General features: G+C 43.4%; 1 protein-coding gene and 1 pseudogene across 2 annotated transcripts in view; one reads left to right on the top strand and one right to left on the bottom strand.

Moving 5' to 3' along the window:
- LOC144756157 (uncharacterized) overlaps nucleotides 1-27,848 on the top strand; it is a 337,832-nt pseudogene that overhangs the window by 121,351 nt on the left and 188,633 nt on the right. The window lies entirely within an intron of this gene.
- LOC144756156 (uncharacterized) overlaps nucleotides 11,028-27,848 on the bottom strand; it is a 551,055-nt gene continuing 534,234 nt past the window's right edge. The window contains exon 8 of the transcript XR_013595087.1: nucleotides 11,028-11,123. The gene's annotated coding sequence lies outside the window, so the exon portion shown is untranslated. The remainder of the gene's footprint in view (nucleotides 11,124-27,848) is intronic.

The following is a 27,848-nucleotide window of genomic DNA, read 5'->3' as shown; positions in this document are numbered from 1 at the left end:
TCCCACCTGCAACGACTGGTCCACGGAAAATCAATCTTGCCCGTGCGATGACACCTCAATGCAATCTAACATACATTGTGTGCTGTTTTGTACTTTTTATAAGAGACCGCGTAGGGCCCTTCTGATACGTGTCCTCAAAGCATGGGGGATTCGTACCCGTAGACTAGCATATATGAAACTTCAACAGTTAGAAGATGAAAATGTAATTTATGCAGTCTCAAGCTTTTTAAAACTTGTCATCAAATTTAGAAATACTATGTAAAGCCTTCATTTTTAACTATCTCTTTTAAACATACACTTTTACATGTTAATTCATGATGTTCTTTTTAATAATCAATCGATCAAGCTTACTCTAATTATTATGGATTACACCTTGTTTTTAAAAACGTTTATACCGTTTTTTTTTGTGCTTTTATGATTTTATTCTGAAAATCGAATAAAGCTTGTTTTGATTTGATTTGATATGTTAATATATATGTATCTATATATGTGACAATGTACGCTCTCACTTGTTTAGCCCGTTTTGTTCCTTGCTGGCGCCTTTCTCTCTCTTTTTTTTTTTTGTATGTTCTTATATAGCGCTCGAATCACCGGGAGGCATCTCGGCGCTTGCCTTGGGAACCCATCCTGGTTTTTCCCTGTGAGATAGCCCATGCAGGGCATCCCCAAGGTGAAAGCCAGGCATCCCGCCGGGGGGGGGGGCGTTGTGGAGATTAGGCAAGCTTAATGCCCAGAGTTGCAGAGTGTGAACCCATGATTAGGGCAGGCACCAAAGCGAGAATTATCGAGTCCGTGGACATTTGAGCTCAAGACCCTGCCGCGTCGGGAATTGAACCCTGGTCCCGGATCTGACCTCTGCTTCAGGGTATGCCTGCTCTAACCAGTGAGCCACACTTCTGCATCCCTGCATTTACCGAGGACTGTTCTGGGAAGCCACGTCACTGCGAGTACCGCTCCATGCTCCCGATCGCGGACCGCTGACTGCCTGAAACTACATCACCCACAAGGCAGTGCGGTCTCGTGAGAGGACCTCTGAGAGCAACTGTGCCACCAATCCAGGCGGATATAAATTTGGTTGGGAGCTTCCGCGGCGCGAAACGCTCTCACATGTTTGGCCTGTTTTGTTCCTTGCTGGCGCTTTTCTCTTTTGCATCCCTTCATTTCCCGAGGACTGTTCTGGGAAGCCACGTCACCGCGAGTACCGCTCCCGATCGTGGACCGCTGACTGCCTGAAACTACATCACCCACAAAGCAGTGCGGTCTCGCGAGAGTAGCTCCGAGAGCAACTGTGCCACCAATCCAGCAGGATATACATTTGGAAGGGAGCACCCGCAGCGCGGGGCGCGCGCAGGCCAAGGGCGGGCCCGTCCTTGCCCATCTGTGCCCGGATGAGGCCGGGCTGGGCCCACTCCCTTGGATTTGTCTCAGCTCAAAAACGAAAGTAAGAGACTGACTTTTCAAGCTAACACTTTTAAAATGTATTGTATGTGTGGCAACGTACTGCATCATACATGGTTCACGTTAATTGTAGAGTGTACTTTTGTACTAACAGAGTTATTGCATCCTTGCCTGAATTTACTGTAGGTTTGTTTATTGGGTCTTTAGTCTGAGGGGTATAAGAAGAATAAGAAACAATTCGTGGAAGACACTATAATTCAATCTAGGTATGGGTAAAAGGAAAATTCCAAGCCCCAAGCCCGGAGGTACATTGCGTGTTCCTAGTGACACACAACAAACTTTACCTAGTTACCTCACAGGGGCAATGGGGGCCTTGGATAAACAGATATCATCTGTAGAGGAGTCGCTTGAGGCAGGTACACTGTGTACAGTTCCTAAACTAGAACAACCTAAGGTTTCAGACACCATGGGTCATAGCTCAAAGTCTAATTTGGCCCTAAATGGCTGCGTCCAGCAGCTGCCTGAGGTGATTCTATCGAGTGATTCTGATTCCTCGTTACAACCTCCTCAGAAGAAGCAAAAGAATCCGACCTCTGGGGAAATAGAAACTGTCGAACATATCACAGGCTACCTCGCTCATTGTAACGAGGCTGGGACAACAAGGGAAAAAAAGAGCTGGGTCTAGAAAAGGTTCCCATAAGGGGAAGGAAGATGCCAGCAAAAGGTGTGACACCCATAGTGTCGACCTGAAGAACTTAATGACCTTGGTTGAAAGACTGGATCTCCATGTAAGAGTTACATTAGATCAATTGGTCGCTAGACTGACCCTTATCCAAGAATCTTTGTCCAGTAAAATTATCCGAGGTAATGACAGGAACCTGATATGTGCCAACCAAGGTCCTGTAAATAGAGGTAGAAGCACGCAAACCAGGCAATTATCCGTAGCAGATTCAAGTTCCCAAACAAATTGCACAGTGGAGCTACCCAACCCTTTAAACTGTAAACGCTGCTAGAAGTGACCCCTTCCTACTAACTAAGACAAGTAACTTAAGCACCACCACAGAGTTAGGGAATGGGAATAGGGACACCTCTAGGATAGGAGATGTGAATAGATTCAATTCCTCTGCCACAAATCCATCAATCCTTAAGATCTTTTCCCCCAGGCTATTTCTTAGACAAACCTTTAATAGATCAACATTTAGATTTACCACCTGATGCAACCCCTTATGTGGTCATTCTGGCAAAAGCGCCAAAAAAGGGCCCATTAGAAAAAGAAACCTGAGGAATAAATCACTTTACTGGCTGGGTAGTAGGATAGGATTAACCCAACAACTTTTCAATGAGTTTAAGATGGTGAGAAAGGTACAGTGGGTTGGAACTAGGGAACAAACACTCCCAGGAGACTGTATTGTTTTAACATTGAAAACCCCTGTGCTAGTCAAGAAAATCCTCTGGGCAGAAGGCACTAACTCACTAGTTTTGGGTGGGATCAATGTTTTGCCGCTTGTTTTTTTTTATCCACCCTGTAATAGGGTTGTGAATGTAAACAACACTAACAACGTCGAATGCACTCAAGGCTATTTTTATAATGCTCCAACTTTTAATAGGTACAATGTGTTATCTGGCATAGAAGAAATAGATTGACTCACTAAAATTAAATGTACTCATAGTGGGAGCCAGGAAGAACCAACCAAGTATGGTCTTCCTCCTTTGGAATTTCTGACCATCGATGTCTAGATGAGTGCATAGACTCAGTGTCACATAATAATATCCTCCCACAACATGGAAGTTTAGGTACTGCGAACAATCCTGACAGCCAAGGGGGCTCTACTTAACATGCTGTGACACAGAAAGGAATTTCCTGCGAACCTGGAGTTAACGTAGTTTACTGGAACATAGCAGGTCTGCGTTCCAAACTAGTTAATGACGTTTGGCTCAGATTCACGGGGAAATTCATGGTGCTCTGCTTCCAGGAGACTTGGGCTACCGCCGCCATACATTTGGAGGGTTATAAGAAATACTTCTCCCCCGCGACTCCCTCGGTCTCGGGGAGAGCTAAAAGAGGCCAGATAACATTTATTTCTAACCTATTAGAATTTAAATTAATTGTCCCTCTTAAATTGGAACCAAACTTCCAAATAATTACCCTTGGTTTGAGTAGATATGATACTTATGTGCTGGTTAATTTCTATAACAACTTGCATAAGGCCCAGTTGATCAGGGTATTAAAAGAGATCCGCTCCATCCTAATGGATCTCAAATACAAGAATACAAAAAAAATCCATAATATGGGGTGGAGATAGGAATAACTTAACACACTTTTCACACTCACCAAGTGGGAATTGTTTGAATGATACACTAATAGTCTTGGAACTTGGCATGGCAAATGAATTAGTGGTACCTTCGGAACGCGTCCACGCGCTACGGCCGCGCCGAAGGTGCGCCAAAGGTAAGCCTGTCTACGCCCGTCCACGCCTGGACCGCGCCCAGCGCCAGACCCCCTGTTCCACGCAATGCCCAGCCCACCCGCATTACATACGACTCAGCCACCCTCCTAGCACTTAATCCTGGCCGACTCCCCAACTGCGCCCAAACCTCACCTGGACACACCCATGGACCCTTCACATGCATCTCCTGCAAGTTTGACGGCACAAAAACCAATTCCGCATCCACTAACACCAAACATAGATCTGACGCCAACCACCTTAAATGCATCCTACTCAACACCCGATCGGTCCACAGCCACGCCATCAACCTTTGGAATCTACTAGACACCATCTCTCCAGACGTCGCCTTCCTAACAGAAACATGGATGAACGCCTCTTCAGCCCCAGACATCACCATAGCCATCCCGGAAGGCTACAAGATCATCCGAAAAGATCGCCCCAAACAAACAGGAGGAGGCATCGCCATCGTCCATAAGAACTCCATCCGCATCTCAACCAGCTCAGACGACAACCTCTCTAGCGCCGAACACCTTCACTTCCAGATCCACACCGACCCCAAGACCACACTCAGAGGCACACTCCTATACAGGCCACCAGGACCCCGTGCACAATTCACTGAAGACATCACTGACTTTATCACCCAACACGCCCTCTCCTCCGAGGACTACATCCTATTGGGAGACCTCAATTTTCACCTGGAAAAGAACAACAACAACAACACCACCACCCTTCTGGACAATCTCGCCAACCTAGGACTCAAACAACTTGTTAATACCCCCACACACCGCGCAGGACACACTCTCGACCCTATCTTCACCTCCAGCAAACATATTTCCTTCAGTCACACCACAGTTCTCCAATGGACGGACCACAGCTGCGTTCACTTTGTCTACAAAAAGACCACATCCCACAACCATCCTCAACCTACTCTGCAAAGAAATTGGAACAAAATCACCATCGACCAGGTCTCCACATCGCTTCTTCAAAAACCCCCTGCCCTCTCATCGAACCCCAACCAAGCAGCCATCAACCTCACACAATGGCTAACCGACACTGCCGACAACCTACCACCTTTGAAAAAACGTCAAATCAAACTAGGCAGCAAAAACGCCCCCTGGGTCAACGATGATCTTAAATAATCCAAGAAACTCTGTCGCTCCCTTGAGAAGACCTGGAAAAAAGACCCAAACACCAACACCAGGGACGCCTTCAAAAACGCCTCCCGCATACACCACCAATTGATCCGGACTGCCAAGAAAACCGCATTCAAAGACCGACTAGACAAAAACGCCCACAACAGCAAGGAACTATTCAACATCGTCAAAGAGTTTACCAACCCCATTGCCAACTCCAACACATCACCCCCTCTCAAACCCTTTGCGACTCACTAGCTTCGTTCTTCCACGACAAAATCGCAGACATCCACAACAGCTTCAACAACCAACCCGAAGACCAACCCACCAAACCCTCTGCCGTACCTTCACCCCCCTTGAACATCCTTAATGACTGGAACCCAATCTCCACTGAGGACACCATTCGCCTGATGAACTCCATCCACTCAGGATCCCCCTCAGACCCTTGCCCTCACCACATCTTCAACAAAGCAGACTCCATCATAGCACCACACCTCTGAGACGTCATCAACTGCTCCCTCAAATGCGGCACCTTCCCAGAAATCTGGAAACACGCCGAACTCAGCGCCCCTCTGAAAAAACCCACAGCTGACCCCACCGAACTCAAAAACTACCGCCCCATCTCGCTCCTCCCATTCCCGGCCAAAGTCATCGAGAAAGCTGTCAACAACCAGCTCGCCGCCTTCCTCGAAGCCAACAAATCCCTCGACTCCTCACAGTCCGGCTTCCGAGCCAAACACAGTACTGAGACCGCACTCATCGCAGCAACAGACGACATCCGAACTCTACTGGACAATGGAGACACAGTCGCCCTCATCCTCCTCGACCTCTCCGCAGCCTTCGACACAGTCTGTCATAACACCCTGTTACAACGACTTAGAAACATCGGAATCCAAGGAAAAGCACTGGAATGGATCACTTCTTTCCTTGCCGGAAGAACTCAGAGAGTACGCCTCCCACCATTCAAGTCAGAGGCCACTGAAGTCATCTGTGGCGTGCCACAAGGATCTTCACTCAGCCCCACCCTCTTCAACGTATACATGAGCCCCCTCGCGACCATCGCACGCCAACACAACCTCAACATCATCTCCTACGCTGATGACACTCAACTGATCCTCTCACTCACCAAAGACCCAAACATCGCCAAAACCAACCTACATGAAGGAATGAAAGAGGTAGCCGAATGGATGAAGCATAGCCGTCTGAAACTGAATTCAGACAAAACAGAAGTCCTTATCTTAGGTACCTCCCCCTCCGCCTGGGACGACTCTTGGTGGCCAGAAGCCCTTGGAAAAGCACCCATCCCAACGGATCACGCACTGAACCTAGGCGTCATCCTGGATTCCTCACTCTCGATGACCAGACAAGTCAACGCCGTCTCCTCATCTTGCTTCAACATTCTTCGCATGCTCAAAAAAACATTTCGCTGGATCCCCACCGAAACTAGAAAAACGGTCACCCACGCACTGGTTACAAGCCGCCTTGACTACGGAAACACCCTTTACGCCGGTACCACCGCAAAACTTCAGAAAAAACTCCAACGCATCCAGAACGCATCAGCCAGACTCATATTAGACATCCCGCGTAAAGAACACATTTCTGGTCACCTGAAAAACCTCCACTGGCTCCCCGTCAATAAGAGAATAACTTTCCGCCTCCTCACCCACGCACACAAAGCTCTCTACGAACTTGGACCCGAATGCCTCAATTCACGTCTTTCCTTCTACACCCCCTCCCGCCAGCTGCGCTCTTCCAACCAAGCCCTCGCTACTGTTCCCCGCGTCAACAAAACCACCATGGGAGGAAGATCATTCTCCTACCTAGCGGCCAAAACCTGGAACTCACTTCCCATGCACCTTCGCCTCACTCAAAACCACCTAGCATTCAGAAAGCAGCTTAAAACCTGGATATTCGAGAAGTAATTCCCCACCCCTCCTCAAGCGCCTTGAGACCCTCTGGGTATGTAGCGCGCTATATACATTTATTGACTTGACTTGACTTGACTTCGGTTCCGTTGTCACAGACCTTTAATGGTAGAGGAGCTAGTACCATCATAGATTTTATATTTGCATCAAAAAATCTTGCATCCCGTATTTTGAATTTTAAAACACATGGCAATGCTACAAGCGACCATTTTCCAAATAGCATTGAGTTACTATACCTCTTTACACCAAATAAGAGTGACCTGGTCAGAGTATTTGGACAAAAAAACCTGACCTTAGATAGGCTGAATGGGTATGCGCTTAAGTGGGACAGAGTTGACCCACTACAGACTACAATGGAGGTGAAAAAAAACTCTATAGAGATATGCTTAGATAATACTTCTTCCCATCAAGAAATGTTCAATAATTGTGAAGATATAACAAGAATAATAAAAGATGCCCTGAGCATTCAACAGAAAAAGAAGGATAACCAAAAAGGATGGTTTAACAAAGCCTGTACTAAAGCATATTCTCATTTAAAATTCGCCCTACATAAGGAAGTAAAAGACAAACAAGAAATAGCCCTTTTTAGAAAGGTGCATAATAAGGCTATAAAAACTAGGAAAGCAGAATTAAAGAAGGAATTATGGGAACAATTACACGAGCTGTATAGAGAAGGATAGTGCTGCCTTTTGGAAAGCTATAAAATCCCCATTTCTATCTGAAGCTAGGGATACTCCGACAATATAAATAGCCACTATGGGTAGAACACTTCTCGCAGATATTTGGAACAAGTGATAAGGAAGTTAGCCCTTCAATAGAACGAGAGAGTCCCCATTTTAAACCCATTGTTTTCCCAATAGTTCTGGATATTACCCTGCTGGAAGTTGAGCATACCCTAATGGCGAGCAAAAGGGTGAAGGCGCCAGGCCCCGATGGGGTCCCCGTGGATTTGTTTAAACTTAACCCGGATTTATGGTCTCCAATTTTGACAAGGGTCCTGGAAGCCGCTTGTGCAGTGGGACTTGTCGAATCGTGGTCCGACTCAATCCTGGTCCCGATATTCAAAAAAGGAGATCGTCAGACCCCATCCTGCTACCGTCCCATATCTCTGTTAGATTCTTTGGGTAAGGTAGCAGGACGTATCATTTTAGAACGGTTACAGCAGTGGGCGGATGACAATAATATACTGTCCGACCTCCAATTCGGGTTCAGGAAGGGTCTGGGTACCATGGAACAAGCACTCAATTTGACCCTCCTGTTGGGAAAATATATAAATGTGAAGGGGGGAAACTTATATATGACCTACGTAGATTTAACAGCAGCATTCAACTGCGTAAGTCATACCAAATTTTGGATTATTTGAACTAAGATGGGAATAGAAACCCCCTTGATAAACTTTCTGCGAGAACTGTACTCAAATGCTACGGCAAGGGTTAGGTTTGGACCAGGAGGGGAACTCACGGCTTCCCTTAGAGTGGAGAGAGGGGTAAGGCAGGGCTGCACCCTTCCTTTTTACAGGAAGGGTGCCAGGACTTACCATGCCTAAAAAAATTCCCAATACTCTATGCAGACGATGCCGTGATTTTAGCTCAAATTCCCCTGGAGCTTCAACATGCTCTTAATAGGTATCAGGGCTACATGGCGAATCTAGATTTAAGGATTAACATTAAAAAAACCTTTGTCATGTCCTCTGGGCCAAATTGTAAGAAAATGAGGGATATTTTTATTGAAAAAACCAAGTTGGAGACCACTACCACGTATCCCTATCTTGGAATTTTAATAGACAACAAGTGTTCATGGAGGCAGGCAATAGAGGCCAGGAAACTGCTGTTTATGAGGGCCACTACCGCTTTAGTCAACTTTGCACATAGGATAGGTAAAAGGCCACAAGCAGAGATGATTCAAATACATCGAGCTAAGTATGTTAGTGTGGTGTTATATGGAGCTGGTGGGGATACGGAAAGTGGATGCCCTCCAAAAGGTAGAGAATAGTTTCTTGAGATTCCTTCTTGCGGTTCCGAGTGGCACTTCCACCTTTAATTGCCATCTGGAACTGGGCTTGCCATATGTCACTGATTTAGTGAAAGTGCAACCGATCCTCTTGTGGCATCGAATTTGGTCCTCCCCCAAATCAGTTTTTAACCAAGGACTTCTGACTGATTGTATTTCCCTTGAAAACTCAGGCAGGATAGGTTGGCTCTCATACATTAAAAACTTCCTGTCTGACCTGGGTTTGGCAAGATACTACCATAATCCTCCAACAACGTCAGAGATTTCTAGGAAAATCTTTAAAAAACTATGCTTATCACACTTAGAAGAACTACGACTGTCGATGGAGTCAAGTAAAAGTTCAGGCCAACACAACCTGTCAGTGCAAACCACTCTGACCATACAGCCTTATCTAACTTTTAATCTGAGTGGCTATGAAAGGTTTGTGCTTACAAGATTTAGGATGAACATATTCCATCGTCTGGTTACTTTTCCTAAACCCAATGATAGGTCAGAACTGCTATCATTTTGCCTCTGCGACGCTGTGTCTACACAGCCCTCGATGTATGTGGTCTTGTTTTGTAAGTTCTATAAAGAACCAAGGAAGCACTGGGTAACACCGATAGTAAAAGTTTTGGGCTTACGACAATGTCGCCCTGCTTTCCTTGTGCTCCAATTTTTGGAAGTAGAGTGTTTCGCAATTGAATATAGCCAGTTTTTTTTATATTTTACACAAAACATAGGCCTAATTTAGACTAGACCCGCTGAACTATTACTGTGAAAGAATGTAACTGTTTCCCAGCCTCCAGCATATCAATGAATTATTCCTGCTTTTTTACTCTGAGCTTGCACATTTGCACAATTTCTGCTGGTATGCATTGTCATTGATACATTTTAATCGTTTTAACTTCATCATTATCTTCAGAAATTGACATTTTAGCCATGTTTAATTGCATTTTTTAACAATGAACTTTTATGGTTTTTGTACTTTTAAAAACCGAATAAAGGAACTTTGAATTGAATGTGTGTTTAACTTTTTGAAAGTAAGTCTATTTGTTATAGTTGTTATAATATATCTTATTTTTAATATTTTAATTTGAATATATTTGAAAATTGATATTCAATACAACTATATTATGATAAACTATATATATTTTTGGATATTTTTGTGCTTCCCCTTTTAACTATAAATAGTCGATATTTTTATAGTTAATATTGTTGTCTGAATATTTTTGTAGGCCGATGTTTCACTAGTCTATATTTTGTTAGTGAACCGTATTACCATCCTCAGAACGGAGAAGGCGTGTGATGTTGAAGAATCTGCAGGTATCCACCAGAAGGATTGTTACCAAAGTTTCTTCTGATGGATAATTCATCCTACATATTCCTTGTCTGTTGAAGAGATTTCCAAGCAGTACCTCTTCAAGGTGGTGGACCTGAAGGAATGGTTAGATGAGGAAACCCTGAAGCACTGAACGTGTGAAATTCCTCCTCGCCTCTGAATCCATGCAATACTGTGTTGCGAAGGTGTAGCAGGAAGCCCATGTCGCCGAACAGCAAATCCCAGACACAAGAACACACCTGACAAGTGAAGATGTGGAGAGGGTGGTGAGTGTGACAGATAGCATCTGATGGAAAGGGATCATCACCATGGAAAGGAGAGGAGATTTAGTTCTGGGGAATAATTTGTTAAGAAAAAAGCATGTGAAGGATGGCGCATGCCCAGTAACTCACTGATGCGCCTCACAAAGTAATGGCAACAAAAAAACAGTATTCAATATCAATAGCTGTAACTGGCAACTGTGAAGGGGTACAGCATGAGCTCCCATCAGAAACGTCAAAGTGAGGTTCAAATCCCATTGAGGCAAAAGAAAGGGAGTGGGTGGAAACATATTTGCCATTCCCTTAAAAAATCTGTCTACTATTGGTGATTTGAAAAAGGAGGCCGGATGTGGAAGGCAGTGAATTGCTGTCAGGGCAGCAATGTTTCCTTTTACAGTGCTGTGGAGGGATGGGCAGGTAAAAGGTTTTAAAAGCTTGGTTATGTCAGTTTTACGAATTTTGATTTTATTCTTTTTGCATATATAAAAACAATTTTATGCCATCTTTGTGCCAGATAGAAATTCTTTTTTATTCCTCACAGAGATCTCGTCACTTGTAAATTGCAGCCAATCATAACACTCCCACCTTTTCTCCTCGCTAGGATGTTCGTGGTCTTGCCACCGACGACCCTAAAGAAAATGAAAGAGTTATCCGGGTAAGCATAGGTCTAGAACATAGATTATCCCATCTGTCCAAAATTCTTTTACTTTTTCTATACTTTTTCCCAATCTTCTCCTCCTTGTGAGTCAAAACGCTAACTCTCCTAAGAGGATCTTTAAAAACTTAGGGCCCGATTAAGATCTTGCTAGGAAAGCTCTGCGTATGACTCGGATCAGGTGGGCTTTCCAAGTGAATAGAGCTGTGCGAGTCTGACCGAACGAGTATGATGCAGCCGTATACTTACGGACTCTGTTTGCTGGGATTCCGATTGAACTCTGAAGTAACTTCCAGGAAACAATTTTGATGTCTTGAGTAGATAATTATTTGGTTACATGGATATGAGCTAGCCACAGCAACAGCCAGCCCTAACTGTACTTAACTCAAGAGTAAACAAGATACACATTCTACTGTAACTAAGCTGTGACAGAGCATTCTAAGAACATTAGCAAAGTGCTTAAGTGAAATACGAGATACAGTAAACTAAATATAACACACAGATTACTACATTACCTTCTCTTCTCCAAAAACAAACAAAATAAAAAAATAAAAAAACATAAGCAGAAGCAACCCAAAACACTATGAGAAGGTAAAAAAAATAACTTGCAATCAATCTCTAAATCTAGCAGGTTTAATGACTTTGCGAGAACTCTTTCTAATCAAATACGTCAAAACAGGATTCCTAGGAATAACACTTGGAACAATACTTTTGATTTTGGCAACCCTTAGCTGCGGGGGCAAACTTTGCTTGCTCGTTGAGACTTACCTACACCGCCGGCACTATAGACCCGACTCGGCGCCTCAGCGCCCCAGCGAGGACACAGCAATTGGACTTCAAGCCCCGGCGTGACCCGCGGCAGGAAGTTGGCGCCGCCCACGGCAATCCTGCGCCCGGTGGCGCATAAGAGTCAGCGAGGGCTCTGGTGGAGCGGGAGCCCTTAGCTGCGGGGGCAAACTTTGCTTGCTCGTTGAGACTTACCTACACCGCCGCCACTATAGACCCGACTCGGCGCCCCAGCGAGGAAACAGCGCTTAGACTTCAAGCCCCGACGTGACCCATGGCAGGAAGTTGATGCCGCCCACGGCAATCCTGCGCCCGGTGGCGCATAAGAGGCAGCAAGGGCTCCGGTGGAGCGGGAGCCCTTAGCTGCGGGAGCAAACTTTGGTTGCTCGTTGAGACTTACCTACACCACCGCCACTATAGACCCGACTCGGCGCCTCAGCGCCCCAGCAAGGACACAGTGCTTGGACTTCAAGCCCCGGCGTGACCCGCAGCAGGAGGTTGACGTCGCCCACGGCAATCCTGCACCCGGTGGCGCATAAGAGGCAGCGAGGGCTCCGGTGGAGCGGGAGCCCTTAGCTGCGGGGGCAAACTTTGCTTGCTCGTTGAGACTTACCTACACCACCGCCACTATAGACCCGACTCGGCACATCGGCGCCCCAGCGAGGACACAGCGCTTGGATTTCAAGCCCCGGCGTGACCCGTGGCAGGAAGTTGACGCCGCCTACGGCAATCCTGCGCCCGGTGGCGCATAAGCGGCAGCGAGGGCTCCCGTGTCGCGGGACGCGCGCGGGCGGGCGCCGGCGAAGCCCGGGCCCAGGGCGGGCCCGAGACTGTTCGAGGCTGGGCTGGTCCAAAGTTCTTGGCTAACATTTAATATTGAAGCTTGGTACGTGAACCTGGTCCAGGAGGCAAAGAAAATAACCCTTATGAGGACTTTGGGGTAAGGTCTATCTGAACTCTCTTCACTTGGACTGGACTGGCTAACTGCCCGTGAGCAGCATCTTTTTAACTTTTATCCGATTACAATTGATTTGTGTGTATGGTCATTTCATATGCTTTATTTTTATTAACTGTTTGATCTTTTAAAACCATAATGTCACGGCGTAAGGGAAGTAAAATCCCAGTTGAGCATGCCAGTTCTACTCTGGATAATTATCTTGTTAGAGCTGTGAGTGCCATAAATGAACAAATAATCAGAACAGAGCGGCGACTCTCGCTCGATTTAAGCAGCTCCCCAGCATTGCCCCTAGTTTTGTCAGTAACTGCTGAAGAAAACAGGGAGAATATTAGTATTAATATATCTCTGCTCATTAGTGTAGTTGAGCCATCTATTGCACCGATTGCCACACCTAACTCATCAGCACCCGGTTCGCCTGCCCCCAGAACCAGAAGGGGATACAGGAAAGCCCAACTCAAATGCGGCACAACTAACTTAGGCAAGGGTGCCAAAAAGCCAACTGGGAACGTATCCGCTGCTGAAGATAATTTGGGCAATACAAGTGCAGTAACATTAAACACAGCACAGTTTGAGAAATGAGTGAATATTTTTGTTGCTAAAATCGAAGGGTCTATCAAACCCCTATCGGATAGATTGGATAATCTATGCAGCGAGGTTAAACGGTTTGGGGGAGAGATTTCAGCTCAAAACGAATGGCTATAAACTCGTATGAATGCTCTGGATAATCGCCGGGTTAGTACGGCCACCGGGGAAGCGACCAAACCAGCTGCCCAAAGTAGTGATGGGAGGGTTTTGTATATCTAGAGGAGAACTGAATAGGCAAACCCCTAATGCCGAAAATAGCAAGACAGCCCCAGACCCTAGAGGGGAAATAGTAAGTCATATTATCAAGCGTAGTAAGTCTATTAATCTAACGCCTGATTGTGCACCATATGTGGCAGTTTTAACTAACGTCCCACCATTGAATGAAAATCTATCCCATAATCAGCTGGAGACACATGAATCTCTCAAAAATAAAACTATTTCTTGGTTAAATTGTGAATGTGGGTTCCCGTTGGCACTTTACAATCAGATCCTCACTACTAGAAGGGTTAACTGGATCGGTAAATCGCCTAAAAATACCAAGGGGGATTGTGTTATTATTAATTTCAAAAATCCTCATTTTGCCACCACATCCCTGATTAGAGCAACATCATTACCACATAAAGATCAGGGAATTATATTACGCTCTCTTGGATATTTTTACAGTCAATTAATGCATCGAACCCACGATGAATCCAACAGAGATAGGGGTCTTATATATGATATATCTAGAAAATATGAGGTCCCTATCTTTAATCGGTTTCAATCGCTGAGCACCCTGGACATGAATGACTGACTTAACCAGGATTATACTGCTACTGTTGATGTGGTTACTCCCAGGAATGTAGGAACGGAGAAGGTAAACTTAGGAAAGTTAGGGCCCATGCATGTGTCTGAACATAGTAAGGATGTTGATAAGAAGAAGGACAACCGAGGAGATATAGGGACCATGCATGTGTCTGAACAAAGTCAGGATGTCCAAGAGGGGGATGTCCCTATTAACATACAAGTAGTGGGGTCGGCTGAACCTAGGGGAACAGCTATAGGTCCAACCGCCATCATGCCGAATAAAAAAATCCAGTTCCCGCATTGTTCCATTGTTAGCTGGAACATTGCTGGATTAGCTGCGAAAGGGGATACTTTGGGATGGATAGAGTTTATTAAGTCACACGACATTATTTGTTTCCAGGAAACCTGGTGCCAGGATATGGTTAGTTATGATGGTCATGTTTCCTTCAATTTACCAGTGCAGGCCTCGAGCTGTGGTAGAGCTAAGGGAGGCCTCTTGATACTGATATCTGTCAACCTCCCTATTATCGTGAAAAGGTATTTGAAGGCTGGGGTCCATTCTCAGATCCTGTGGCTACACCAGAAACAAGCCCGTAAATATCCTTTTAATTAATTTTTACAATAATGTCTTTGATAACACGCGGCACCAAGTGGCGAAGGACCTGGAGGCTGCCTTAGGCGAATTAATTGCAAGGGCTAATGTTGTTTTCGATTTTATCTGGGTAGGAGATTTTAATATTTCCACCTGCCCCATGTCTACTTTTGGGGTATGTGGGGTCAAAAATAATTTAGAGGAAGATGACCTGCACTTCCCACATAATCTATATGGTGAGTCACTAAACAAAATAATGGCAGATCACGACATAGAAATTCTGTCCCATGCTAGGAATGAACAAGGAGACATTATTCCCACATATACGGGTCGGAATGCTAATACTGTGATTGACCATGTACGTGTGTCATCTAACATTATTCCATTGTGTAATATTCCAAAGATTGCTGACACCATGTTAAGTGACCACAACTGTATCATCACCGAAGCTATTATTTGGAAGGACAGGTCTACACCCATTACGTGTTCTATAACCAACATTGAACCCCACAGACCAAATGATGTTAGAGAAAGATGGAAAGGTGATAAATCTGAGGTAGTACTAAAATCCATCGTCGAACGCTGCATCGGAGAAATTAATGCTATCCTCATGAGCGACCATGACCCTGTAGACATTTTAAGGGATTTTACGATTATTAACAAAGTTATTGACGCAAAGTTTACTAAAACCAGGTCGGGGAAACTTGCCCATAATAAAGGGTGGTTTGACCATACATGCACCACGATGATCACTGAATTAAAGCAGGCCTTGGAAGCCAGGCTGCGAGATAAGAAAGCGGTAATTCAACTAAGATGTGATTATAAGGCAGCCCTAAATCATAGGAAGATAGAATTACAGCAAGAGGCTTGGGAAAAGTTGACATAGGCTGCGGAAACCTCTAAATGTGTGTTATTCTGGGCAACAGTCAATTGTCCCTTTCTTAAGGAAGACATGGTTCCAGAACTTACGTCCAACGTTACTATGGAGGCATGGGTAACTCACTTTTCCATCATCTTTAAGTCTGATATACCGCAAAGTGTAAACCACAGTTCCTGGCCCATTGTGCCGCTGGATTTCACTATTGCTGAGGTTATACAAGGCATTAGTGCAAGCAAAGGGGGGAAGGCCCAGGGGCCGGACGGGGTCCCCATCGATGTTTATAAAACTGTTCCGGCGATGTGGGGCCCCGGGTTAGCCAAAGTATTTAATGCGGCGGTATCCAATGGTGTTCCACCGACTTGGGGGGAATCTATTATAATTCCGATCTAAAAGAAAGGGGATAGGGGGGATGTTAAAAATTACCGCCCCATCTCCCTACTAGATTCCTCGGTAAAAATTATGAGCAGGGTATTACTGCTCAGACTGGAATGGGCAGAAGAGAATGGTATCATGGCCAGCACCCAGTACGGTTTTAGGAACGGGCGCGGAACCCTGGATTGGTGCCTAAACCTAAAACTCCTAATTGGGAAGTATACCCAGACTAAAAAGGGCTCTCTCTATCTCTGCTTTGCAGATCTAAGCAGTGTCTTCGACTTGGTCGACCACTCTATTCTTTGGGCGAAGCTGCTAGAAATGGGGCACCAGAAGGTATCATCTTCTTTTTAGCAAGACTATATGACAACCTACAAATTAGCGTCCGGTACGGTATAAATGGGGAGTGCACTCCTAAATTTAAGGTCAGGAGTGGAATAAGACAAGGTTGTGTACTTGCCCCCCAGCTTTTTACACTTTTTATAAATGAGGTAGATACGGTTTTAAAAACAATCAGTGCTGATGCTCCAAGGGTCAATGGCCTTGACATACCGGTATTGTGATACACGGACGATGCCGTGCTACTGTCAAGGACCCCTACTAGGCTCCAGCGTCTAATGGATAGGTTCTCCATTTTTATTAAAGATAGGAAACTACTCATAAATAAAACTAAAACCTATACCATGACCTGTGGTGTAGGCCGCAAGAGATCACTTGCCTTTTTTATTGATGGGCATAGGGTACTCCAAGTTGACAAATTCTGTTACTTAGGAATCACTTTTTCCAAAGATTGCATTTGGGCACACAAAATTACTAATGTACGGGCCTAAATGGCAAAAAGTGCCCATGGGGTCTTTAGATTTGCGGCCAAGATAGGGGATAGACGCATTAGGGACATGCTACAGATCTATCAATCAAGATGTGTGTCTATCGCCCTGTATGGGGCTGGGGCGTGGGGACACGTTTCTAACGGTAGCCTCCAAATTGAGGAAAATATTCTCCTCAAAAAACTTCTGTGTCTACCTAATTCTGCCCCAAATGATTTAACCCACAGAGAACTAGGGATCAACTACCTGTCAGACTTGATATCATTGAGGCCGTTAATGCTATGGCGTTCGATCTGGCTAAAGGATGAGACAGCCTTGAATAGAGCTGTTATTAGTGACTGTCTCTCTGTTGATAACCATCTTAAGATCCCTTGGTTAAATTATATTATACGTAGTTTCCAGGAAATATTTGATATAAACCTTGTGGCGGATTGCTATGCTGCTTCTGCATTGTCAAAACAGGATATGAAGAGTATATTTATGAACCACAGGGCAGAGAGGCGGAAGAGTAGTACTGATCAATTATCTACCTGTAGGTTTTATAATACATTTGGGGGAAACAAGGGTTTTCAAGCTTATTTAAGTCAAGTAACCAGAGCCTCCCATCAATTTGTTCTCACCAGGTTGAGGCTTGGACTCGTACATCATCTGGTGGCTTTTCCGTCTCTCAACAAACATCCAGTTGGCCCTTGCCCGTGTGAGGGCCAATCAGCACAATGCACATTGCATTTTCTTTTGATATGCAATCTTTATAGGAATTTACGCATAGGCTTTTTAAAACCAATCTTCATAAAATATGGGGTCCGCACTGTAAATTATTCTATGAAATTGCTTTTTAATATGCATAACCTAGATGTTTGCTTTTTTACCACTACCTTTTTATACAGATCGATTCATGCAAGGAAAAGTATGGTATTTTAACTTCTTGAGTGTTCAACTGGAATAATTACCTCTGTATTTTCGTCTATTGCCTATATGTGTATGTTATTTTGAGCTTTTATGGTCATTGTTTTATATGCACCGAATAAAGCTTTATGAAATGAAATTGATTTTGGCAACTTTGCTCAGATTCCACCAAAATCCGCCTTCAACTTGAACAGCATTACCAACAATCTTAATGAACTTGCAGGAGAAACAAATTTACTTTCCCCTTTGTTAACGTGAACTGACTTTTTAATTCTCACAGTGTCTCCAACCTCCAGAATGGTAGTTTTAGACCCTCTTTTGTGGTCAAAACTAACCTTCTGTTTGATTTGAGTGGAGGAGACGTTTCCTTTCACAATATCCATTAGTTTAGGTACATCAGAGTCAACTTTGATCCACTTAGACATCCAACCTGGACAGAATGACGTATTTGGTTTTCTACCTCTCATCAACTCAAACAGGGAGATTTTAGTAGATGAGTGTGGTGTAGTTCTGTAGAACCACATCATACTCTTCAGGGATTTAGCAACATCATGATTATTACTTGTGGCCCACTTTACACAATCTCCAATCACTCTATTTATCCTTTCACGTGTTTAACACCAGAATTAGACAGAAAAAGCTCCAATTCATTACTAACAAATTGCTTCCCATTGTCAGATACTAACGTTTCAGGAAGACCTTCCCTAGTCCAAACTTCACTCAAAAATCAATAATGCTTTTTGTGTCAGCTTCCTTAACCAATTTGTACTCGGGCCATTTTGACGCATAGTCTATTAAGAACAACAAATATAGCATTTTCATTAAGTGTGACATAAGGTCCCATTATTTCAATTCCCAATGTAGCCCAAGGACGATCAGGACACTCAACAGGCATAAGAGGAGGAACTGAAGTCTTAAGATTCTTGTCTGAAGATTTACATATACAGCAATCTGCTACAAACTCATCAATATCCGAATCCATACCGGGCCACCAGAACGTATTACGAATACGACGCTTGGTGAAAGAGGAACCCAGATGTCCATCATGAGCCCTTACAATAATACCACTCCTGAAAATGTGAGGAGGAATAATCTTATTATTGCGTGACAGAATACCATCTTCTACGGATATTTAATCTTCAACTTTAGAGAAAGGTTGAAGAGAGGAAGACAAAACTTTTTCTCGTGGCCAACCTGATCTAACAAAATTGCATACATCTTGAAGTACACTATCATTCAGAAATGCCTCTCTCCACTCTTCCTCAGAACAAAATTTCAGTTCCGGAATGTCTACACCAGCGACAAGGCAATCCTCACAGTCTTCTTTGATCAGATCGGAAAATGTAACCTCATCTTCTGGAAAATGCGAGGGAGGAAAGCGAGACAAAAAGTCCGCTCTCCCATTCTTTCCACCTGCAATATGTACGATGTCATATTAATACTGAAGCAATTTAGACACCATTCTCATTATCCTATGAGTACAACATTTCGTCAAACTGCCTCCCAGAATATTAACTAAAGGTTTGTGATCAGTTTGAAGTAAAAAACGTTTTCCCCACACGTAAGGTCTGAACTTCTCAATGGCCCATGTACATGTCAATAATTCCTTTTCTATTACCGAGTACTGTAATTCAGGTGACCTCAAGAGTATCGATGCAAAGCCAATAGTTCTCTCAACACCATCTTCTGTTTGTGTCAATGTAGCACCAAGTCCCACCGGGCTGGCATCAATTGTCAAACAACAAGGTAAAGTGGGGTCAAAAGGTTTAAGAACTGAACCTTCTGTCAACAATTTCTTTACTTCGTCAAATGCACTCGTACATTCACTGCTCCAAATAAACTTGACACCTTTTTTAAGTAAGCTACTGATTGGACGAACTATGGTCGCATAGTGGGGAATAAATCTAGAATAATATTCACAAAACTCCTAAGAGAGATTTGACACCAGTCTTGTCTACAGGAGTGGAGGCATTTGAAATTGCTTCTAGAAGACCAGGTCTAGGCTTTACCTCATCTTGAGTAAGAACATGGCCCAAATATTCAACTTCAGTGCACAGAAACTTGCACTTCTCTTACTTCAACACAATTCCGTGTTCCGGAAATAAACTTAAAACTTTGTCTAAAATTAGATCATGTGAAGAGATATCTTTTGAAAAGATAAGTACATCATCCTGGAACACAGATACTCCGTCAACACCCTTCAGGATGTTCCCCATGACCCTCTGAAATACCAACGCAGCTGATGCTAGACCAAAAGGCATGCGCCGGTATTGGAATGTGCCCAAAGGGGAGATAAAAGCAGTGAGATGACGGGATTCAGGGTGTAATTCGACCTGGTGATAAGCACTAGCCAGGTCCAGCTTGGTGAAAAACTTAGCACCTTTAGTTGCTGCCAACAGGTCATTAATTTTAGGGAGGGGATGAGAATCAACCCATATCTCCTTGTTGAGGGATCTTAAATCCACACATACCCTGAGCTGTCCACATCTCTCACGTCCGACCACCAATGGTGAAAGCCAAAGAGAAGACTCAGCGGGTTCTATGACACCCTTTTCACACAGTTGTAGAAATTCCTTTTCTAAGTCATCCCTGACGCTAAAGGGAACACCCCTGAGTTTATGTTTTACCGGCAAGGAACCTTCTTTGACAATGATTTTGTGTTTGAAATCCTTAATCTTACCTAAGTTTGAACTGAAAACAGAAGGGAATTTTTCTTTAAGGGTCTGAACCTCATCTGAACATCCTACAACAAGTATCTGTTCTTTTGCTCCAGGTCTAAGAATCATTCCGAAAAGTCCCTGATGGAACCATCCTAAAATATTTAGGCCTTTGACAGGTACATAAATCTTCCCTCTAATTCTTCTTCCCTTAAAATATAATTCATATTCATGGAAACCTAAAAGATCTATTTTCCTGCCCTCATAAGATACAGGAGAACGATCAGGTAGAAGAAGAGATTGTTCACCATTCCATGTCTCATCGAAAAGTTTCTTAGTGGTCATAGTTATTTTAGCTCCTGAATCAATCAGCAGTTTAATGTTCTTATCTCCAATAGCTATATCTGCAATGGGGTCAACACAAGGGTTAGGATCACCTTCAATTACTTCATTGGTAGTGTACTCAGAAACCACAGAAACTACCTCTGAGTCAGAAGAAGATTCAGAATCGACTAATCATACAGTAGGTTTTAAAAAGAAAATTCAGATTCTTCAATTTTAAACACACTTTAGCGAAATGACCAATTTTCTTACATTAGTTGCAAGTAAAATTAGATGCAGGGCAGCGTGAGCCTTTGGAATGAGGTGGGTTCCCACATCTCATACAAACTGAAGGTTGAGACATGCTAATTGAATCCGGTTTAGAAGAGGAAATCTTTACACTGGAATTACCCTTACTCATTTTCTTTTTTACTGACTTTGTAGAGGAATTAAGATTAATGGCATTGATAGGTTCAACCATTTTATCTTCCAATTCCTTTAGGGAAACCATGGATGTTTCAATACTCTTAGCTAATTTAACAGTATCATCTAGAGATGGATTATCAATTGCTAATAATTTTTGTCTAATATTCTTGTCCCTACAATGACACACAAACTGATCTCTGATCAGTTGCTCCGTAAAATTTTCAAATTTACACTCAGATGCCAACCTACATAGAACAGAGATGTAAGAGTCAACATCCTCATTTTCAGCTTGTTTTCTTTTAAAGAACTTGTGTCTGACAACCATAAGACTCGGCTGTTTGTCAAAACGAATTTTGAGTATCTCTATATTCATCCAACGGTGCATCTTTTTCATGAGGCAAATCAGGCAGATGTTTAAATACAGATCTCCCTTCAAATCCTAAAGAATGGAATAGCAGGTATTGTTTTCTTTCTGAATTAAATCTAGAAGCACCAATAGCTCCTAAATAGTTCTCGAAGGCATTGTGCCAAATTTCTCATCTAATGGGAGGTTCTCCAGGAGAGTCGAGGAAAGGTGGAGGAGGATTGACTGATTGTAGTGTACACATGACTCGTTTGTTGCAGAATAAATGAAGAAGGCTGTGTGCATCAGCGTGAACGCACTTGCAGGATGGGCTGTGCGTATCAGCGTTGCACTCTTTAGAATTTTTTTTTTTCTTAATGTTAAACGCTGAAAAACGAACAGACCAGACTGTGCGCGAAAGATTAGCTGTGCGCATCAGCGTACTGTGAACCGCTTCGTTGGTTGCTAGGATACAGAACTTGGTGAGACGAGATGACGACACCATACAAAGAACGTCATGCGTCAGTGCGCGATGAATGACCCATACGTCAAAGGAAGAATCACTCGAACATGGAGGATGCAGGAAGAATTCTGGTGAGTCACGAGCAGAATGTAACAGTGTGCGAGACAGCTTGAGAGCCGCGTGGCGTGAACTTTTAAAAGATGCACACACAACGGACGTCAAAGTTGCTTGAGATAAAGTCCTAAAGTTCGTCTCAAAAATAAAATAAGTCAATCTCCCAAATTCACTAATCTCTCAACACTGCAGGAATCAACGTGTATGTGACAGAAGAGATTAGTTGATGGTGCGCAGGCAAAAGTATAATTAAAGCGGGAGTATTTAGTTGAAAAACTGACTGTTTGGGACATATTGCGGCGTCGGTAATCATCATTACTCCTCCGACCAGGTGTCTCCCTCCTCATCATCCTTGTTCCTGGTGTCTGCTACAACACTGCACTTAGTGGAGTCAGGATAGTTTCTCCAGTTCCTTTTCTCTGCTTGGTATTTTTTCTTCTTGCTTCTGTCACATTGCATTCAACTTTCTCCTACTTGTTGCTCTCACTGTTCCCTTCCTTCCTCCCTCTTCGTGGTTCCTCCCCATCGTTTCTGTCTGAAGCTCCTCCCTGCTACTGCCAGAATGAGTCTTTCTTCTGTTTCGCCCCTCTGTATTTTTGTTTCCACCCGACCCCCCTTTTAGGGGCTTCCAATTCACCTGTCCTTTTTTATTTTCAGGTAGTCGCTTTGCTTGGGGAATGACGTTTGGGACAACTGGTGTTTTTACCAGATGCATTTTGCTTCTCTTCCCCTTGTCCCTCTTCACAGGTACCCACTGCACAACTCTACTAGGCTAGCAGTAGAACAGAATGGAGGGCATCTAACGGGTGTGCCTTCAAAGGGTCTTCATTCTGCTCCGCACACTAGACAGCAAGTGTGTGTCACCTTTCAAAGTGGACCAACTAGGTACACGGGCAACAACCTAACAGAATAACATCAACCAACTCCATTGGCAGCTGGAAGAAGCTCCAAACATGAAGGTGGAGGCTCTGGAAGTTGAGTTGCTGGTGCTATCCCTCAAATTGGGAAAGAAGGTCCACCCTGATAGGTGTTACAAAACACACCTTTTTTGCCTGGTCCGGGTGATAAAAATGCCTTTAAACCCAGTCCTGGTCAGTCTTCTGAGGAACAAGAGGAATCCAGGATATGAGTGGAAAAGCATAGTGAAGAGGAAATCTCTATGTAAAAATTGGGCTACTATGTTGAGGGGGCTGCAATCCTTTTCAAGCATCAGCCACAGCTCTTGTCAGGGTGAAGACACAAACATCCCCTAAATTAATCTGTGCTCAACCCCGGCGTAGCTTGGCACGGAGTACTCAGGTTTCACTCAAAAGCAATGTATAAAATGTTTATGCAACACTTCAAACAGAAACACATTGGAAACACACCACAAATTGAGCCCATAACCGAACTAGAAAAATAGAATATTTTACACAACATAAACCAAGAGCAAAATTACAAAAATCCAATTAGTAGAACCAGAGTTATTCAACGTTAAAGATTTTAGTAAAAATAGCGCTAAAAGGCGCAAATCCTAAACTTTAGCTGCCTGGTCGCGCCGGACCGGAGAAAAGCCACAAGTTCAGGCTGACTGTGATGGAACATGGGCTGGTTAAAGGGACCCAGTTTGGCCTCCTGAACAAAGTACCTTCAGTCCTGGTTTGTAGAGAGTTGCAAGGATCTGGGTTGAAGAGGTTCTGATATGCGGTGAGGCTGCGGTGTTAGGTTATGTTTTGTTGTATTCGAAGATCCTGCCAATGAGGGCTTGCGATGCAATGTCTGGATGCATCGCACAGTCGGGGCAATGTGTTGGTTCCTAGGAGCTATAAGGCCACGGTGCGGAATCTGGCATCGTTGTCAAGGCTGTTGTCAATGAGGGATGCGAGGACCTGGGCCGAGATGCGTTGTCCAGAGGGGTAAACAGTCTGAATATCGTGTTTTTTATTTCGACTTGCACTAATATTGAGTGCAAACTATTGTGTTACAAAAATATCGACTGTCAGAATATCGTTGACGAGAATATCGAGATTAAGGTAAGTAATATCGTTTTTAACAATATTGAAGCAATTAATATTGTTTTAAAAAACATCGAAGTCATTCATATCATTTGCAAAAATATAGGGGACTATTATGATGGCGGGTGGATCGCAACCGCCCGACTGGCGGTTGCGATCCGCCTGCCATAACTCCCCGCCCGACCTCCATTCACCCCGCCATATTGTCATGGCGGGGGTACCGCAGCGGACGGAAAGTATATATTATGATGCCTGTGGTGGTATGCTTTTCCATGGCGCAGGCTCTGCCATGGAAAGGCATGCAGTAAATCACTTTGGGGGTCCCCAAGGATGTGGGAGGTTGGTGGCTACACTTGGGGGGTACATATGATACCCCCCTTCATTGACACGCACAAGGTGGTATGCACTGCGCGGTGCCTGTCACGTTGTGCACGGCAATGCACAACATGCCACTTTAACATTGCGGCAGGTGCTGCTTACAGCACCACCGGCCACAATGATAAAGATGCTGGATGCGACCGCCAGGGTGGTAGTCGCATCCTAATTGGCCCCGCAGGACTGCCGCACCTCTGGCGGCTGGTTCCCTTTTCCCTTACGGTGGCGGGCGGCATCATAATGGGGCCCTAAGTTGTTAAAAATATTGTTTTATTTTTTTTATTTTTTTTTCGTCTGATGCTGAAGAACCACTCCTATGATACTAATCGACTGGCATGTACGTAGAGTTTGTATTCACCTTCAATGCAGATGGCAAAAATTTTCTCTTTACCTGAGGCTATTATGTTTCCTAAAAACAGGCAATGTGGCACAGATGTCCTTTTGTTATACCTTTCTTTTTCTCTTCTTTTTCCTTTTTCTTCATGCTTTTCCTTTTCTGTGGTTATTAATCTTTTTTGCAATATATTCTTTGTGGCATCAATCCTCTATTATTGTTGAAAATGTTGCCTCATAGGCTTGTCACCACTTATATGTGTACTGGCCGCTCTCTGAGGCCCCAGTGTTGTATTGGATGTCAACAATAAAATTATGTTGTAAAAAGAAATATATATCTTTTTTTAGTTAGTGTTATGTATTTTAGTATGTATATTAAATGTATGTGTTCTATTTTTTTGTCAAAGTATTGCATTTGTTTTCTAATATTTGTGTTAAATTTTTTAAAGTTATTATTTTTATTTTAAGTACGTTGTTTTAGTTCCGTACCGGGATGTGGGTTTATAGAGGAATAGGATAGGAAGTAATTTAATTGTAATAAATGTATTAATAATTTTTCGAAGTTATTAATATTATTTTAATTACATTTTGCATTTTAATTCCATAGTGGGTTGTGGTTTTATAGGGGAATAGGGTGGGAAGTAATTTAATTATAATTAATTTATTAATATTTTGTATTAATTCTGAATTATGTATTTAATATGTTATATTATTAACTGTGGGAATTACTTTATTATGAACGATTTATTAATTGGTTGTTAATTATTATTAATTAATTGGTAATTATGTTAATTGTGTAATTTTTAGGAGTGGATTGTGTCTTTATAGGGGAGTAGGGTGGGAAGTAATGTTTTTTATAATTAAGTCATATTTTTATTAATTAAAATTTATGTATTTTATATTGTTAAAAGTGGTAATTAATTTATTATTAATTATGTATTAATTGGCTGGTAATTATTATTAGTTAATTGGTAATTATGTTAATTGTGTCATTTATTTTATGAGTACTTTGTGGGTTGATAGGGGAGTAGGGTGGGAAGTAATATAATTTTAATAAATTGGCTGGTAATTATTATTAGTTAATTGGTAATTATGTTAATTGTGTCATTTATTTTATGAGTACTTTGTGGGTTGATAGGGGAGTAGGGTGGGAAGTAATATAATTTTAATAAATGTTTTCATATTTATAATATAATATTTATTTAATGTTATTTTATAGTGTTTATTGTGAGAATTAATTTAATATTATTTGTTTTTATTGTGCTTGTTAATTGTTATTAATTAATTCATTAAGTGTTAACTAATTATGTTAATTGTATCATGTATGAAATTTGTGGTGTCATTTATAGGGGAATATGGTGGTAGGTAAATTATTTCTAATTAATTAATTAATTAATAATTAATGCTAATTAATTATTAAATATGCTAATTGTGGAATTTTTTATGTGTGAATTGTGGCGTTTATAGTTGTATATGTAAAATCAGTTATGGAAATTGTGTAAATATTTGTAGGTGTGTGTTTTGGTGTTTATTGCGGTAGAGGGTGGCAAGTAATTGTTTGGGGATTTAGGTTCAATAGCTGTAATGTTTAGTTTTATGCCCTTCACTATCCAACACTTTCCCTACTGTTGCATTCATTGGAGTCGGAATAGTAAATTATTCCCCTCCGCTATCCAACACTTTCCCTACTGTTGCACTCGCTGGAGTGGGAATAGTAATTTTTACCCCTGATCTATCCAATACTTTCCCTATGTCGGGTGCCCCACAAGACTTACCTCTGCTTGTGAAGCAATTCCGCAGAGACGACAAGAGCCACCGCCCCTGTACCCACCTGACCCTTGTGGACTGTGGTACCCAGCAGGGATGAGATGGACGCAGGGGAGGGAGCCAGAAAAGAACGTAGAGGCTTGGTGTGGGTGTGGAGCTGGGGTAGACCGCGGCGTCGACTGGGGAAACAGGAAAAGACCTGATTAGGAAAAGCAAACACCTCCCTCTCTCAGCACAGACCCTAAACACACACAGAAAAGAACAAGCCTGTAGGGTACTCACCAGTGCTTTTGTTGACCTCCGAACTCAGATAATCATTGAAGCTCCAAAGGAAAAACCAAGGTAAAGCGCACCTACGCTATGAGGCACAAAGCGAATGTTACTGTACCACCCTGATGTGGTACGCCTTGATGGTGAAGTACTCCAGGATGTCGCTCCTGTTCAAAAGGTCCTGGACCCCAAGGCTGCGCTCCTGCGTGGTGAGGTACTCCCAAATGTATAAGTAAACCATATGCGGCGCTCCTGCACGTAGAAAAGGCAAAGAAAACCAAAGGCAAAGATCACACACAAGCTGACCCCTACTAGCGCTCCTGCGCGTAGCAAAGGCAAGAGAACCAAAGGTAAAGAGAACACACAAGCACTCCAGCGCGGTATATTCTAAATGTCCCCTACTAGCGCTCCTGCGCGTCGCAAAGGCAGAGAAAACCAAAGGCAAAGAGAACACACAAGCGCTCCAGCGCGGTGTATTCTTAAAGTCCCCTACTAGCGCTCCTGCGCGTAGCAAAGGCAAAGAAAACAGAATGCACAGGGAATAAGCAAGCGCTCCAGCGCGGCGAAGAAGGAACCAGAGTGCGCTCCTGCGTGGTGAGGGTCTTCCACGATACGCCTCCGGGCTCCGAGGACAAACAGCGTATCCGGAAGCAGGAAGGAATCCGAAGCACTGAGCCGGCGGGAAACGCGATGTTTAAGCGTTTCCCCCGGAAGTGCTTCGGTGTGGAAGGTCGGCAGCAAAAGACTGGACCGGGTCCCGACTTCCGCCCGGAAGTGAGTATCCGGCTTTCTGTGTGTGTTTCAGCCGGGAACCGGGAACGGCAAATGCCGCGAACGTGACACCCTACTGTTGTACTCAGTTGAGTGGGAATAGTAATTTTTAAGAATATCAAAAAGGGACTAGCTTAGTTATTACTAAGCTAGTTCCTTTTTGATATTCTTAC

Source organism: Lissotriton helveticus, chromosome 5_1, assembly GCF_964261635.1.
Source record: "Lissotriton helveticus chromosome 5_1, aLisHel1.1, whole genome shotgun sequence".
Classification (NCBI taxonomy): Eukaryota; Metazoa; Chordata; class Amphibia; order Caudata; family Salamandridae; genus Lissotriton; species Lissotriton helveticus.
This window is presented reverse-complemented; position numbering and strand designations above follow the sequence as displayed.